Source organism: Felis catus, chromosome A1, assembly GCF_018350175.1.
Source record: "Felis catus isolate Fca126 chromosome A1, F.catus_Fca126_mat1.0, whole genome shotgun sequence".
NCBI lineage: Eukaryota > Metazoa > Chordata > Mammalia > Carnivora > Felidae > Felis > Felis catus.
This window is the reverse complement of record NC_058368.1, coordinates 142,585,021-142,602,766: the sequence shown is the minus strand read 5'-3', so window position 1 is coordinate 142,602,766 and position 17,746 is coordinate 142,585,021. Positions and strand designations below refer to the sequence as shown.

General features: G+C 45.3%; 1 long non-coding RNA gene across 1 annotated transcript; it reads left to right on the top strand.

The window, feature by feature from the left end:
- Positions 1 to 1,333: 1,333 nt before the first annotated feature.
- LOC123386769 lies at positions 1,334 to 17,618 on the top strand. Its single transcript, XR_006601185.1, has 5 exons — positions 1,334 to 1,519; positions 1,640 to 1,753; positions 13,484 to 14,846; positions 16,699 to 16,856; positions 17,268 to 17,618. It is a non-coding gene; the product is annotated as an uncharacterized LOC123386769 (long non-coding RNA).
- The last annotated feature ends 128 nt before the right edge of the window (positions 17,619 to 17,746 follow it).

Sequence of the window (17,746 nt, the reverse complement as noted above, 5' to 3'; positions counted from 1 at the left end):
GGACTTCAGGACAAGGAGATGGGCCTGTCTCCCTGGGACCTGCACGTGTCCTGTCACTGAGGTCCACCTATTCCTTTCCCCCCAAAAGCGGCTTCAGCCAGGCCAGGAGGACACCCCAGGAAACCCCAAAGCTCCTCGAGGCCCCGCCCAAGACTCTGTAACTCACATAAGGCCTTCCACTGCTGGGAGTCGTAACATGGTGCTTCTTCTTAAATGTACACTCTTTACTAAAATAAGTAATGTAAAGTGATGCTTTTTTGTGACTATGGTAAAGAGAAAACTAGTGTCATTGGTAATCATACAAATACATACGATGAATACAAATTATTCTTAAACCCGAGCTTGGAACTATTTCTGGCCTGGAGGGAAAGCACTGAATAACTGAAGAGTGAATAACTTCTTCACTACGTGATGCAAGGTCATCAGTGCCAGGTCTGTGACTTGGCAACACTGGTGTGGAGACAGGGAAACTCCCTGAGGGCAGGCATGTGCGTGCCCAGGCCCAGTGGGGGTGCTGAGTGCCACTCCACCGTGACTGGTAACTTCCTGAATTGTTACTGTCCCCTCCATTTGCCCTTTCCTCCAAGAAGGATCTCAGCTGCACTTGGCTTCTAACAGTTTGTTTTGCTCGTGTGCCTGGAGACCCCGAAGCAAGGGAAGCATTCTAAATGAGTTAATGTATAAACACAAAATGAAACCAACATACACATCCTCTGCAATACAGTAGAAAAGTCACAGAGGATCCAGCAAAGGAAGAGGCCAAGAAAGTCAATAAACAAGTTGGTGGAGACGCGACATACAGAGATGAAATATTAGGAAGAAATAAACATTGAGAAGAGGGGAAAAAGAGACAACACAGACGTTTCTTGAGCTAAGAAGTTCCTTGAGCCTTCATTTCCAGGACTATAATCTCTGGCGTCTGGTCACAAAGCCTGGGAGGGAGACTCAGTGTCACAAATGCTTAGAAATGCCTGCTCTGCCCTACCAGCCACTTCACATCCCCTGGCTGCCCACGTGGCATCGTCTGGCCCAAATTCACACAGCCTGTTTGGATACTGTAATTTAGCCCATGAAGTATGCCATATTTTGCCAATTGTAGAGGCAAGGCAAGGAATTAACCTTTATTGAGGACATTCTATACAGCAGACACATTTGACTTTTGCAGTGGCTACCAAACTCCACGCAATAATACCTAATCCTTAGGTAAAGGTTTTTCCAATTTAAAAATTACCTTGCGGGAAGTCATACAGCCAGTAGAATTGGGATCAGGAGCCCAGATTGCTCTTAAAAAGACCCTGCTGACTACTACGTTCCCTAGCAACCTCCAGCCCTGCCTGGCTTCCCTTCCCTTTGTCTTGCACTTTAAGGACAGAGGAGCAATTGTAGGAAGTCCTGTTCTTACAGCTCAGGACTTGGGGAGCCTTCAGGCTGGCAGAGGGCCTGGGATGAGCAGAAGGCAGGGAAGCCGGTGAGGAGGCCAGTGCAACAGTTTAGCCAAGAATTAACCGCAGCTACAGAGGTATGAAAGTAGGGGGATAAAACACTAAACAGAGGCTTAGAAAATAAAACACATTTGAAAGGAGCTTGAATTATTCAGCCTGGAAAGGAAGTTTATGAATGTTTTGCATACATTTCATAGGAAAGCCGCATTTCCACACGGAGGTGACGGAGGCTGGTAACCATCGTCCCAGCGAACGCACAGAGGTTACCCCCAGCACAGTGCTGATGTGAGGAAGGGATGCGAGGTTGACAGGTTAGTTCTTAAAGAGCACTGAAGCTTCTGATGCATGGAAAATAGAATCTAATGTTCTATCTTGTTCTATGACCAGCCAGCATCAACCAGTCTTTCATCTTTGGTTACAATCAGTTCCCATCTTGCTGAATTCTGGAGGTGGTTTCTACCAGCAACATGGACTACTCTCTTTTATATAAGGTCAATAGGACCTCATTCTCCCTCTGTGTTTAAGGCTCTGAGATGAAGAGTAACAATTCAGATACACTGGTATTTCTTAAAGTTCCATTTGTAATGATTTCTCTCTGGGGGGATTGGGATGAAACAAAATGGTCCAGAGGCTATGAGGAATATTGCCTTGTGAGGGTCTCTCCTTGAAATGGGACAAATAATGACTGTGTTTAGATTCAAATACTGTACTATGTTTTGGTTTAGAATGTTATAAATTAGGGGCACCTGGGTGGCTCAGTTAGTTAAGCGTCCGACTTCGGCTCAGGTCATGATCTTGTGGTTCGTGAGTTCAAGCCCCACATTGACCTCTGTGCTGACAGCTCGGAGCCTGGAGCCTGTTTCAGATTCTCTGTCTCCCTCTCTCTCTCTCTGCTCCTCCCTTGCTTGTGGCTCTGTGTTTCTGTCCCCAAAATAAATAAACATCAACAAAATTTAAAAAAAAATTTAATGTTTATTTATTTTGAGGGGGAGAGAGACAGACAGAGTGTGGGCAGGGGAGGGGCAAAGAGAGGAGGAGACACAGAATCCAAAGAAGGTTCCAGGCTCTGAGCAGTCAGCACAGAACCCGACACAGGGTTCGAACCCATAAACCATGAGATCACCACCTGAGCCTAAGTCGGGTACTTAACCAACTGGGCCACCCAGGCGCCCCCATCAACAAAAGTTTTTTAAAAATAAATAAAATGTTATAAATTAGAGAGCTCTGTATTGGTGAACAGGACCCAGGCTTTTTCTTGGCTTCTCTTAGTTTAAGAAATGCTTTGATTTCTGTAGTTAGCTAAACATTGTTGCTTTAAGTAACAAGTTATGTGGCTGGGCCATAAGGAATTATGCCCACAACTCCTCTTACCAGTTACTGGTTAGAAGGATAAATGTCAGCGAGAGAGAATGCCCTGCTTCTCACGCAGGTCTGGGGTGTCTGGTCTGGTGCTGCACATGGGCTGGGCCACTGAAGGGCATCTGCTGGCTTTCAGGATAAGCCACAGCAGTGATTTCCCTCTCCTGTCCCTGCTGCAAGCCCACCTAGTCACCAAGTGCAGCCATGCCAGGGGGTAGCTAATCCTTCCCCAGTAGTGGAGAAACGGCCTGTCTTTGCCCAGGGATGGTGGAACAGAGAAGTGAGAAGGTGGTGCCATTAATCGCTCCCCTTTTTTTACGTGTAACTTTCAATAACTAGAACTTGCCTTTACTTTCACTCGTCCTTATTATCATCCAATTGGCTTGACAGGCTTTAAAATGTTACATGATTTTGTGTTTCGTTCAGTACCAGGAGATTGGACTTTTCCATATTTTTATTGGCCCCTATGGCTCTTTTTTGAGCATCCTGATCACCGTCCTTCCTCCCCAGATCTACTGGTTCGGCCCAGAGGGAGCAGGAGCGGGAGGGGCGGAACGGGAGCCCCAGCTAAAGGGGGGCGTTAGTTCCCACAGCAGCCACCATCTCAGCTAGAGCGGCTAATGCCTCCCGCAGGTGGTGCATTTGGAGTGCTCAGCTGTCTCTCCTTTAGGCTCAGTCTTTGGGACGTTGTCGGCAGGCAGGGAAAAGGAAAGAAGAGGAGAAAGAACGGGCAAGATCCTTCTCCTTTCTTATAGACAGAGTCAAACTGACACTTGTGAGAAACGCAAAAAAAATGGTGGTCCTTCAAAGTGATGTTCTTTTAATATGGGAATGGGGGTACCGTGGTGGGGGGCGGGGTGGAGAGGGAAGGCCTCTGGCAATTACCCCAGGACTCCCCTGTGATCCCAAACTCAGCAAGCCTGGTCCCAACCTGCACGCGCACTTGGCAACACGAAAGCCCTGCGGGTAACAGACTCACCCTGAGAGTCCATGGAACAACCGCTTGCTTCTTCCTAAACATTCCCCTGGGGTTGATCCCACCCCACCCCACACACGAGAGAAGTTCTGAGGACCACCTGTCTCTCCCTGGTGACAGTGCTGTTGTACCTTCAGGCTCTTATACATGGGCTGACCCACCTGAGTGGGGTTCCTGAAGCCCCTTCCCCCCCCCCCCCCCCCCCCGAGTGAGACTCAGTGGGGGAGGTCAGTGAGCGTCCTCTGTGTAAACAATTTAGGATTGAAAACTTTCGTTCCACTTGTAGCCTTTTCTTTTTAGTGTGAATAATCCTGATGGTTTCATCTCACTTTCTGCCCTTCTGTCAAATCTTCCAACTGCCAGCCCTCTGGTGATTCTGGGCCTTAACACAGGCTCGTCCCTTCACACAGTTCCTTCTACTCTTTTCTGGACTACCTAGCTCCTCCTCAGGTCTAAACATCAACGGTTCCTTCCCTCGGGAAGCTTTCCTTAGTGCAGCTGAACCGGAATGTTTTCCTATGAGAGTGGACATCACACTGAGTTGTTATTCGTGTAGAAACGTCTGTCTCCCTACCAGGCGGAAGTCTCATGTCTGATGTGTTTAATGGAATATTTTTGTCTCGTGGAGCCGTGCTTGACACTTAGACAATAGGAGTTGAACGAATGTTCCTTTTGTTGAATTCATAGGACTCAATCATCTTTTAGTTTTAGGACGCCATTCTCTTCCCTGACTTCAAATGCTGGTCCTTGTTCCTGACCTGCAGCCCTGGTTTCCACCCGACCTGCAGACCCTGTGTACCCAGCCTGATGGTAACCCCGCCCTGTGGCCTGCTCTGTGTCTGGAATGCTGGCTATCTTCAAAGGCTTTGTCTGTATCAGCTGGAAGGACTTCAGCGCCTTCCTCAAATCAGGGTGAACATTACACTATCCAGACTCTGCAGGCAGGTTTTGTTTATCCTGGGATCTCCTCCAAGATACCAGCTGATGGCTTCAAACACTTTTTATGGCCTCAGATTTGGACAGACTCAGATTTTCCTCCTTCATCTTCCAATCCTTCCCTAAGATTTTCCTCCTTTCATTTGTTCAAGCTGTATTACAAATGCTTTTCCATGTGTGGCTTTCCCTGCAGAAAACTGGCTTCATAGCTTACATTTGGTGCTGAGATTAGCCTTGCAAATGCCAAAGGCTAGCTGGAAGGGGCAGATGGCCTATTTCCTGATGCTCTTTTGTTATCGATCCATATTTACTCAGGCTTTCTTCCTTCCACAGGGTGGGAGTGGGTGGGTTTTTTGGTGTAGAGACAGTGGAAATAAACCAGTGGTCTCCTTAAGGAAAGTGGAGTTGAACACATTTTTAAAGGCAGGGGTTGGGGACAATAGAGGTGTAAGCTTGGTCCCCTAGGTGCAGACGAGGATAGCATGAATCTTGGTGAAAAGTGTAAGGCACAAACGTATTTAAGACCACATATATTCACATTTGTTAAGCATCTCCTATGTATGCCAACATCTGGCCCGGCAGGTAACTAACATAAATAAGGCACAGTCTTTCCATTCAAGGAACCCACAGTTAGTTAAGGTAGTAGCAGCAAGTAGAGCTGGGAGACCATGACAGGAAGAGCAGAGCCATTTGAGTTACACATATGTCCCTTGACCTGACTGTGGCAATGGAAGTTAGAGAGCCATTTCTTAAAAAATCAAACTCCTGGGGCCCAGGATCACAGGTGTCTTCCATGGTAATGAAGACTGTTTGGAGATTCTGATATTTTCCTCTCACCTGGACTGAGAATTCAGGGAAACAACCCCTACACAATCCCCCCTGCCCTGTGCATTGTTTATTGCTGTGTAACAAATTATCACAAAATTACATCTGGAGACAAAAAAATATAACCTCCTCCAACTCTACAAGCATCATAAAGGCAATAAATTCATATCTTTCAGTGCTCGCTCTAAACGTCAATGGACTCAATGCTCCAATCAAAAGACATCGGGTAACAGAATGGATAAGAAAAAAGATCCATCTATATGCTGTTTACAAGAGACCCACTTTAGACCGAAAGACACCTTCAGATTGAAAATAAGGGGATGGAGAACCATCTATCATGCTAACGGTCAACAAAAAATATAACCTCCTCCAGTTTCTAAGGATCAGGAATCTGAGTCCATCTTAGCTGGGTGGCTCTGACTAAAGGCTCTCGTGGGGTGGGCATCTCAGCTGAAGGCTTGATTTGGAGGAGGGTGAGTAGGATTCAAGAGAGAGCGCGAGTACCATGATGGAAGGCACAGCCATTCATAACTAATCTCTCAGAAATGACACCCATTATGTCTGCCATATTCTATTTGTTAGAAGCCAGGCACTAAATCCAGCCCACGTTAGGGGAGGAGGTTACTCAAGGCTGTGGATACCAGAGGCAGCAATCTCTGGGCACCATCTCAGATGCCCGCTGTGTCCCTCCACCCAGTCCCATTCTCCTTTCTGTATCCCTGCTTCCTTCCTAGTTCAGGAAGTGCTTATGGAAAGGACCGGTGATGGCTTCCCTCCTTCCTCTGTGCCACCGAGACTGGGGAATGGTCTTAAGTCAAAACAGGACATTAGGCTGAATATTCTGCTTTTACACATAGTGGACCCAGAAGGACTTCTGCTGGCAGAGCCTCAGCTATAGAGGCCAAGTACTGGGTGTGAGGCAGCAGATTTAGGAAAAAGCCCTTTCTTGGAAGTGTTTGGCTAGAGAGGGGAGCCATTTTGCAAATTATGACTTGAAGCTCCAGGCTTTCCCTTGGTGCTGCTAAGTAGTCTGCTATCTTATAAAGATGCCTCCAGTCCTGTTGATGGCTCAGGACTGAAAAGCTGTCTTGCCAAACTGGATAGTTTCTGTGCCATCTCAGGGCTGAGCCTCACCCATTTGGTCACAGAAGCCAAAATGGTCTTGGAGCTCCCTTACCTTCTCTCAGACCCTTCCAATCCTTTCCGGGTTCTGCGGCTCAGCCTAGCCATCCTCAGCCCCGACCATCCGTGTCTCCTGTGAGCTCTCCACTGGCTCCAATCAGTCCCTGCCTCCTAATCTTAGCTAAGAAGCACTTAAGGTACGACTCCTTCCTGGGGGCTGGCAGAGACCCCTGGTTATCCCACTGTTCAGTATCTAAGCCCAAAGTCATAAGGTGGCAAGGGAAAGCAAAAGTTGTTACAACCCAGTGGTGACTGGGGAATTTGGCACTCATAAAATGTGTCCATATGCAAGTACCTTCATCCTAATTAAAGCAGCCTCCTTCCTAGCCAGCTGCTTCATCCTCCTGGCCAGCCATCCTCCAGCTGTTTCCAATGTTGTGCATATGCAGAAATAAGATGCAAATCAAATGCACTTTCAGGAAGTGGGCAGTGAAGTTGGAGAATTACTCGTTCATGGGTAAACTTAACAAAGAAGGATCTGGCAGAGGAACTAGCTCAGTTAGCAGAGGAGAGAAAATTGACAAGGAAACTGACACGTCAGGCTCTTCAAAGGAAGGTGATTTGAATATCAAAGGCCGAAGAGGGGCCCTCAGGAAACCGACGAAACTCTTGAATACTTTTTTGCAAAATTATTCCTCTTTATCTTCCTGTCCTTGAATGTAAAATGGAGGAAGACATACTGTGCTGTCTTATAATTTTATCAAACAGCTAATGCCAAAAAAAACTCTTTCTTTTTTCATTCTACGAATTAGTGTACAATCATACAACATCCATTTTATAAAAGAGACAGAATATGTTTTTGTGATGTTTTTGTTTTGTTTGAAGATAATGTTCCAGTAGAACCCTTTTTTCCTCACTCTTTACTATGATATTTTAGATGAAGTTGATGGGGCAGTGATGTGAGGCTGAAGGCAGGTTCAAGGCAGGAGAAAGAATGTTTTAAGCAGAGGCAACAGCTGACAGGATGTGCGATGGCACTTTTCCTGTTGTCGCAGGTGTTGGCCACAGCTTTAAAGCTGAAGTCGGTGGTGATAAGGACCCCCGCATTCTGAAGATGCTAAAGAAATCCCACAGGACTTGCTAAGGAAAGACTAGAGGTTCAGGAGAGAAAGGGCTTTGAAGGGAATTCGTAAGACATGCCAGCTTTGCTTTTTCCTCTGTTCCCCGCTGGAAAGGGGAATCCTTCACCCAAAGGAAGCAAAGAGTGGGGGCAAGAGAGCCTCAGGCTTGGGAGACAGGTCGTGCAAGAAGAGGAGACAAACTGGTCTCTTACTCTGTGGACAGAAGCTTGTTGAGTGGCAAAAACATTTCAGACTGTGGAGTGCTGTTACCACAGCGGAGAATGGAAGTGTCTTGGGAGAAGTTACCATGCTGTTACCACAGCGGAGAATGGAAGTGTCTTGGGAGAAGTTACCACGTGTCTCTTGGAGTCTGGGGGCATGAGGCCTGGCACCTGGCTCTCATGGAGCTGTGAGTGCAGCCAGCCAGCTGGAGCTGGGTGGTGGAGTAAGGTGAGAGAGGGCAGCAGGGATAGCAAGATGTGATTCTGCCATTTGGAAGGTTAAGAGTGAGGGTACCTGGGTGGCTCAGTCAGGCATCCAACTCTTGATTTTGGAAGGCTAAGAGTGAATTGATTCCCATGGGCCAAGTGATAGCCAGAGAGCTTCCTTGCAAGGGTCTCAGCAGAGAGAGACCCAGATCAGCCAGATAGTGCATCACTTGTGGTGCACTGTGGGAAGACTCCGTGGTGGGAGTAGTGGAGGGCATCTCAAAAGTCTTAGCATGCCCTATAAAAGAGTTGGGCTTGGAATGAAGAAGACTTCAGGCCCTCAGGCGATAACTACAAACTGCCCTGTTGAACATAATGGCCTCATCAATTCCTCTCATTTTTCTCATCTGCTCAGCCCTAGTGGATCCTGAAGAAGACTGGGAGACTGGGAGGCTGGGCGGGGTGGGGGGGGGGCGGTAAGTGAAAAAGGCAAATCTGGAAGAATGAAAGAACAGACATACCACCTTCCCCACTGGAGACTCTTAACCCTTATGTAAGAGCTAGGCTGAATAGTGAAAAGGAACTAAACCAGATATGAGACTCAAGTGTGGGTTTAGATTGGAGCTTTTAATATCCCCAGATAGGAATGTTCTAGTACCTGAATGAGACTGAAGTTTTGGACTCAGCCTGGAGAAATCACTAAAGAGTAAGAAAGGAGACACAGAGTTCATTTGAAGGCAATGGTGGAAGAAAAACGATGTTACAAATTCAGCTAGCTCAATGAACTGATGGCTTGTGTTTGAGGAAGGCTAGTGTTTCAATCTGCAACAGGACAGTTTTTCCATTTTACCTGTGTACTTATTCTTGGACTTTCACATCCAAGATAGCATTCCTGCCCTGGAAGAATGCATTGTAGTAGGAATACTGGAAAGGGAACAAGTGGTTATAATGCAATTTCATATTGGGAAAGTGCAGGTCACTGTACGAACATAGTGGAAGGCCAACCCAATCTTAGGGGCCAGGGAAACCTTCCAGTGAAGTGATATCTTGGTTTGGCTCATTTTTATGAAGAAGTAGCATCTAACCATACAGAAAGGGAGCGGGGGAGGCAGGTAAAGACAGAATGGGGAGAAGGAAATGAAGGGAGGTGTTTGGGGACTGCTAATGAATTAACTTTTAGATGTGTTGATCCTGTAATTAGATATGGGCCTGAAGGTCAGGAATCCTGTCTCTGTGTTAGAGATGGTGATTTGGCATCATTACCCACGTGCAATATTTGGATCCCTGTGGGTAGGTCAGATCTCTCAGGACAAGTGTTTATAGAGAAGAAAAAGGCTATGGCTACAAATCGTGAGATAAAGATGGACCTCAACCCCTAAATCCTGTTCTGGGACTCTGGGACAGATAAGTTTATAAAGAACCTACCTATGCAGGTTTGATGTTTGATGGCTTTAGCCCCTGCCTTCAAGGACTGGCCCCTGGCCCTGGTGTGCTGGGTCTAACTCATGAAGCCACAGATTCTCTGGCCTGCAACGGACACATCTAAGATCCAACAGACTGAATGGCCACGTGTCTTCATAAACCCAGAGGCAAGTCTCCACTCTGTCTTATCCTTTTTATAGAGCAGAAAGTTGAATCCTAGAAAAGGCATGATGAAAAAAAGGGTAAGGAAACAAAAAGGGGTTGATTTTGGTGTCTAGAGCATTGTTGGTGAAACTGTGCCTTTATAAGATGTGCTTTCCCAGCAGCAAGTGGCCACAGGCTGACTCACTAAACCAGATATCTGGAAGATAAGAGCCCCCAAAAGAGGGAGAAAGCACCAACTCCAGACCCTTTGGATCAAGATAGGGCCTGGACTGTGAACTAACTGTTTGTCAATGAGCTTCCTCCTAAGAGCTGAAGAAATATCAATGCCCTTAGAGGCCAAGAACGATCCCCAATGTTTGAGGAATGAGTGGAGGAAGAAAGATGAAATGGAACAGTTGGGAAAATGGGAGAAACACTAGTAGAGTGTGTTCCCATAGACACTGAGGGAAGCGAGTCGAGAAAGTGGATTAATGGGGAGGGGGGATGTCCATTGGATTTGGTGGAGGTAGTCTCTTGACAAAACCAATTTCAGTGAAGTGATGGATTCAGGAACCAGACTTGCTGTGAGCTCGAGTATGAATGGGATGTAAGTAATTGGAGGTGGTGAGTAGAGTGTTCCCTTTCCAGAAGGCTGACTATAAGCAAACAAAAACCATGATAGTGTGAGAAACAAGAAGTACCTCTAAGCATGGAATGGCATGAGAGAGTGTTTCTCCCTTTGTTAGGAGATCTTAGAGCATATTTGAATGATGATGGGGAAGAGGGAGAGAGAGATTGACGAGGTGAATGGGTGGGGCATAATGGGTGGAACAGGAACTCAGGAAGCAGGAAGGAATGGATTTAGAAGAGAACAGATGTTGCACGGGTTATTAGTCTGGGATGGATAAGAACAGGAACAGATAAGGAAAGAGCAAAGAGCAAAGGAGATAGGGGTGAATGTGCCTAAGTGATAACTGGGAGGACGGAAAGGTTGAAGCTTGTTTGCTTTCATGGTGGGTAATAACATATCAACAAAAGCATTTTATGGTTTTAAAACAATCACATAATGTTTAATAATCAAAACAAGCCAACCAGGTTTTCTGGCTGGTTCCAAATCTTGACACACCCCAGGTTCTTTATTACCCTTGGCTACCTGAGCTGGTGTTCTCTCCTATAGCTCCACACAACTAGAACTCACACAAATTAATCTTCCCTAAATACTGGCCCAAGACAACTCTCGTAAGTCTCTCTTAAAGCTGCTGCCATTGAGGGGATTCAAACAACAATTGATTCTTTTTTACCTTATCTCTGAGCCTCAAACTTCCCCAACATCCAGTGGCAACCAGCTCTAGCATGGCTGGGCAGTGCTCATGTTCTGGCTTGTTGCAGAAAAGGATTTTGACCAAATCAAGGTCTGCATTGGATGCATGGTGGTACCTCTTGGCTATAACCAAGGAATATTCTCTGGCTTAATGGAGGTTCAACTTGATTTGAGTTGAGGACACTTTGGCCACTTAACCACTTACATTTCTTCTTTTTTTTTTTTTAAGTTTATTTATTTATTTATTTTGAAAGAGAGGACACAAGCAGGGGAGAGGCAGAGACAGAATCCCAAGCAGGCTCTGCACTGTCAGCACAGAGCCCGAAGTGGGCCTTGATCCCATGAAGCGTGAGATCATGACCTGAGCTGAAATCGAAAGTCGAACGCTTAACTGACTGAGCCCTCCAGGCACCCCCACTACATTTGTTACAGTCTTTATAGATTTGGGTCAGTGGCCATGCCCCTTGGTCTCTGAGATTACAGGCTGCAGTTGTCTGCTCTGTCTTTTTGCTGGACATTTCCATTCTCAGCACTATTAAAACACATCTGTTGGGATCTCTTAGTTATTAGTTCATGATGTGAAAGAGGGGAGATGGGCTGGGACAAAGTTGCAAAAAGTGTGAAAGACAGAAAATTGCATTGGCTCAAAGAAGCAAACCTGGGACCCTCAAGTCAGGTGACATCGTTTTGCTTTTATGCTAGTTGTTGTTGTTTTATGTGCTGATTTATCTGAAGGCTACTTTGAAAGAGAGATTCTGAATTTCTAGCAATAATGGCATCATTTGAGTAAAAAGATGGTTTCAAGAAAAACATTTATTTAGGTATATATAACATATTTGTGTTATACATTGTAATGTATTTGGGTTTTTTAATGGCCATTTAAAGATCATTTAAAAGGTTCATAATTTAATGGTCATAGTTTATCAGTCCTTCAGGCAGTGCTGTGACTATTAAAATAAAGCTCTTCTAGCTGAGATAAAAGATTTTTTTTAAAGTTTCAAGTTTATTTATTTTGAGAGAGCAAGCGAGCAAGAGAGAGGCAGAGAGAGAAGGACAGAGAGAACCCCAGCAGGCTTTACACTGTCAGTGTGGAGCCCAATGTGGGGCTAGAACCCACAAACCATGACCCAAGCCAAAATCAAGAGTCAGAAGCTCAACCACTCAGCCACCCAGGTGCTCCGAGATATTTTTAAAATGTAGATCCAGTATCCAACTCTGTGCTAAGTATCTTTAACCTGTTCAGTGCAAAAGAAGAGCCTTTTGACATTGTGAATTAATAGCATGGTTAGAAGTCATAGGTTCAAAAAAAGTTGACACAGGTTAGCTTTGACTTGTACACACAAGGGGCAGATCTTTTTGCTCCCAAGTGAAGGAGAAACTGCTAGCGTTAATAAGTCAGCTCCAGAAGGCAAAACCATCTTGTTTTGAAGGCAGCTGTTTTATTTGGTGCCGTACTTTCATGTAAACCAAATAGACTCACCATCCGTGCACCAAGCAAGCAATTAAATACAAGCCTGGATGCTATTTCTGCTCAGGGAAACTGTCCTGATTACCCAGGACAATTCAGAAGATTGTCCTGGCCTCTCCCCATCATCTCCTATCCCTTCTTTTACTGTCCATCCATTTCTGCAGTCAACCCAGTGGGTTTTTTGTACTTGTTCTGGGCACCATGTTAAGTGCACCGAACACAGAACTGAGCTTCCCCAGGCTACCCCTGATGCACCCCAGGCAGCTGGACATACTTGCTCTGGCCTTCTTGATCTCGGCTTTTGCAGGAACTCCCTCTCAGCACCTCCACCAGACAAGGCCCAGCCTCTCTGGACAACAGTCACTGTAATAGTAGGTAACTCCTATGCTTATCATGGGACCATATACGACGTGTGGGTTTACAGCAGGAGTGAACAAGACACATTTATCCCAAAACCTTGAGATCCTAAGTTGCTTATTTTAAGATGTCTCCCCAGAGCAGCCCTTTTGAGTGCCATCATGCTGCTAGCATGATGTGCCTTTAAAAATCTGCATAGACTTATTTTACATTTACTAAGCTCCCAGTGGACATGAGTCATCACAAGTATATCAGAGGCTTCTACACCAATTCTCTGTGCTCTCTGAAAGTGCTCTCCATGTCCAGGGAAGAACCAGTGCCTCCCAGGCCCCATCTGGGTGGTGTCAACAGCTCTTGCCTCTTGTGAAATCTATACATGATCATGGGTTTGGTGGTGGGTAAGGGGGGGGGTCCCTTAATTTTGGAAGAAAAGAAAAATGTACAGGGCAGGAACACAGTTAGGTTGTTAGAGTGATTATTTGGCATCTGGCTAACTTTTGGTCTCATGAGAAGCAGAGAGGAGAAAGTTTGGTAAAAATTAGCTCCGTTCTCTTTTCTGCAGACACAACCAGAAAAAATGGAAACCAGCTGAGTCAACAGAGTTCTTACTTGCCCCAAATGGAGGCGTTTATGGAATTAAAGAAAGTTTATAGAGACATTTCAAGTTGGGTTTCCCGTGAATGAATTGGGAAGAAAGTGGGTGGATAAGACCTGAATGGAACTGGACTATCTTCATTTACATGATCCACCAAAAATCAGGACCCTTTATGGGAAACAGGAAGACTTTGTTTGGAAGATGGGTCTGGGGGATTTGAAGAAACTTCATACCAGAAAACCCTTTGAATGTGCCCTGGACTGAAATATGGTTTCCCCAGCCCTGGCCTTGGGGTGGACATTTCAGAGAAGATTCTTGAACAGCAAGGTTTTCTTCTCCAAAATTATGATCCTAATAATCCAAAGTATACAGTCATGGCAGCTCAGGCAGCCCAACTTTGACAACAGAGTTAGTGGACCAGTGTTTTTATTTGTAGCTTCATTAATCAAGGATCTTCATTAAGGTGTTATATTCCAAGGCTGCTTCCTCTACACAATATAGATGGGGTGATGTACAAATTTTCTTGCTCATGATGTTCAAATATATTGAAAAGACTAAAGCTCATTAAGTTGTTGGCACCCAAAGATCAGTTACATTTATATCTGACACCTGTAATATTCTTATTTTTCTCTACGTCAATCACACCCATGCGTTGAGCACCTTCTAGGAGGGCGGTGTTTCAGACTGGCATACGGAAGCCTTAGATGTGGTCCTTGCCCTCAGGAAACTTCATTAAGGAGACAGAAGATATGAAACATTAGTGAACAATTCAAGGCAGGATGTGATAAAGTGCCAAATGAGGAAGAATAGAAAAACCTAGAGAAATTGAGAGAAAATAGACGGCAAATGAGAAATGAGGCTTCCTATTTTAACAGGGATCTTGAATCTGTGTTCTGAAGGAAGAATTTGGCAGTTATGGGAAGAAAAATTCCAGCCCATCAATAAAAAGAACTGAGTTGGGAAAGCGAACCTAGTGCGGATGCTGGAAGCATGCAAAGAGAGACTGAATATCATTTGTTAAGGATACGGCAAAAGGACTTCCCACACCACATAAATTAAATGACATCTTCAACTCTCTTGGATCTATGAAGTGGTGATGTGCACAGTTACTAGAACATCAGCTCAGTCTGGATCTCCCAGAGGAGCAGGACCTTGCTGGACCTCAAAGGATGAATGGCCTCTAGATGGGCCCCTCCCCTCCTGTGTGTTCCCCTACCACCCCACCCCTACCTGGAAGAGGAGGACCTATGGCAGAGCAGTATCTATGACAACAGAGGCCAAGGACATAGAATTAAGTGTCCAAGATAGATGCATTCATGGTATACTTAAGGTTTGTATAATTCACCAAATGCAAATTTTACCTTTAAAAAAACTAGATAACGACATGCATTGTAAAAAGTACTGATGTCTGGGGCACCTGAGTGCCTCAGTTGGTTAAGCATCCAACTTCAGCTCAGGTCATGATTCCACAGTTGTGGGTTCAAGCCATGTGTTGGGTTCTGTGCTGACAGCTCAGATTTCAGCTCAGGTCATGATCTTGTGGTTCATGGATTCCAGTCCTGCCTCAGGCTCTGTGCTGACAGCATGGAGCCTGCTTGGGATTCTCTTTCTCCCTCTCTTTCTCTCCTCCTCCCCTGCTCGTGTTCCCTCTCTCTCTCTCCCTCTCCCTCACCCTCTCCCTCTCCCCCCACCACCTCAAAATAAATAAATAAACTTTAAAAAATAAATAAGTACGGGCACCTGGGTCATCAGTTGGTTAAGCATCCAACTTCAGCTCAGGTCATGATTCCATGGTTTGTGGGTTTGAGCCCTGTGTGTCTGGTTCTATGCTGACCGCTCAGAGCCTGGAGCCTGCTTCAGATTCTGTGTCTCCCTCTCTCTCCCCCTCTCCCAAGAGAGCTCTCTTGTGCTCTCTCTCTCAAGAATAAATAAAAAAGTACATATCTTAAAAAATAAATAAAATGTATTTTAAAAATGGATTGATGGGTGGATAAGAGATAACTATATAATAAAAGATATATAGCAAAGTGCTAATTATGGAATCTAGGTGGTAGGTATATGGATGTTCACTATACAATTTCCAACTTTTCTGTGTGTTTGAAATTGTTTATAATAAAATGTTAAGGAGACAAATCCATGTTGAGGAGAACCAATGGTTTTCAGCATTCACTGACATGGAATATAGAATAGGGTAATGTGGATTGTTGAATTCTTACTGCTCACTAAGTGCTTTGTAGATACTATCTCATTTACTCTCACAACAGCCTATTGAGTAAATACCACCATCCTCCCTTGGTAGACGAGATAACTGAGGCACAGAGAGCACGAAATGTTTGCTCAAAGTCACACAGTTGGTTAAGTGTCAGGTTTAGGATTTGAACCTAGGTCTAACTCCGGAACCCAGACCCAAAGTTAAAGAACTTTTTAATAATTCAGCGAAAGCAGCAGGCAGTGAGCATCTGACTGCTGGAGGCCTGAAGCAGGGCCTGTATGAGAAAGTGTCCGTTCTAACTCGGAGACGCCTCATGAGGAAGCAGAGAGATGATGTTAGGCCCAGGACCCGCCTACCCAACGTAGCAAGTTCGTACCCTCCTGGGCTGGAGTCCTGAAACAAAAGGCTTTTGAAGCATTTGGTGGGAAGGTGCTCACCATTCAAACTGATGATGCACTGGAGGCAGTGCACAGAATGGTCGGACTGTGTACTCTCCAACGGTCGCAACCTGTCGTGAAGTCATTGTAGTCAGTTATGCCCTGCAGTTTTTAAAAACGGAAGTAAAATTGAATAGAATATATCAGAGTGCAACACCCAGGATAAGGATAGGTAGTAGATGTTTTTCAAGAAATATTTTTGGATGGGGCACCTGGGTGGCTCAGTCGGTTGAGCGTCCAACTTCGGCTCAGGTCACTATCTCATGGTCCGTGAGTTCGAGCCCCGCGTCGGGCTCTGGGCTGATGGCCCAGAGCCTGGAGCCTGCTTCCGATTCTGTGTCTCCCTCTCTCTCTGCCCCTCCCCCCCTTCAAGCTCTGTCTCTCTCTGTCTCAAAAATAAATAAACGTTAAAAAAAATAATAATAAAAAAAAGAAATATTTTTGGCTACATTTTGTGTGCCTGTGTACAAAACCAATGTAAAAATTATGTTTTACTGTGGGTTTAACTTTTTTTTTTTTTTTTTTACTTAAAGTTTAGAAGCAAATGCAATGCCTGGAATAGAGGTGTCTGGAGTCTTCAAAGTGTGTCACAAGTTGTTAGGCCACATGCCAGAACAGAGACGAAGGGCCTCTACCGGGCTGGGCAGCTCTGACTGCTTGCTTTCTTGGCCCAGGACAACGTGAAGTTCAGGTCTGTGACCAGCAGCTGGGCCCATGGGGACACACACACACACACTTTCAAAATTAAGGGATGCTGCTGCCAGTTCTACGGGAAATCCTTTCTATAATGCAGGGTATGCGTATGATGGATCTGTTCATCCAGTATCCCTTCCTGATTTTGACATCAGCATCCACAGTCTCCACTTCCTGTGGGTAATTGTTCCTGTCCTGCTACCCATTCCATATGGTTCTAGTGGGACAGGCCATCACAGTATCTTGCCCCATCCCCCTGGCTTCAACTCGGTCCATGAAGAAGGCAATCGCCCAAGCCAGCCCAATCAGGGTCTATGTCTAGGACTTGGAAATATGAAAGCAGTAGGCAAGAACTGAGTTTTCTCAGGGGGTTGCTAATCTTGGACGCTTTGGCCACGTTTTCCTCTAGCCACGTGGAGGAACCCTACGGGCAGAGTGAGAGAACGAGAATCGTGATGACAGCCACGCTACTCTGGCCGGTTCTACTTTGTGCCCCATCAGTGAAGCAAATGACAGGGTAGGGGTGTGTATGGTTGTGGTGATTGGAGGGGCTGTTTGGTTTTTGTTTAAACTAGTATGAGTTGGTTTTTGTAATTTATACCTGAAAGAGTTGTAAGTTGCTTCAGCGTGCATGTAATGGATAGGGTACAGGATTTGGAGTGAAGACCTACATTCAAAGCCTAGATCCGGTTCCTATTAACCGTGTTCAAGACCTAGAACTTGTCCAAACCTCAGCTTCTTCATCCGTATAGAGTCCAAGGTATTTGTGAGGATTAAATGAGCTAAGTGTGTGAAAGTGCTTTGTATAATGATAAAATGTTATCTCAATGTGAATTACTAATCCAAGCATGTTTCTCCAAAAGAAAAGAAGAGAAAAAGAAAAGAAAA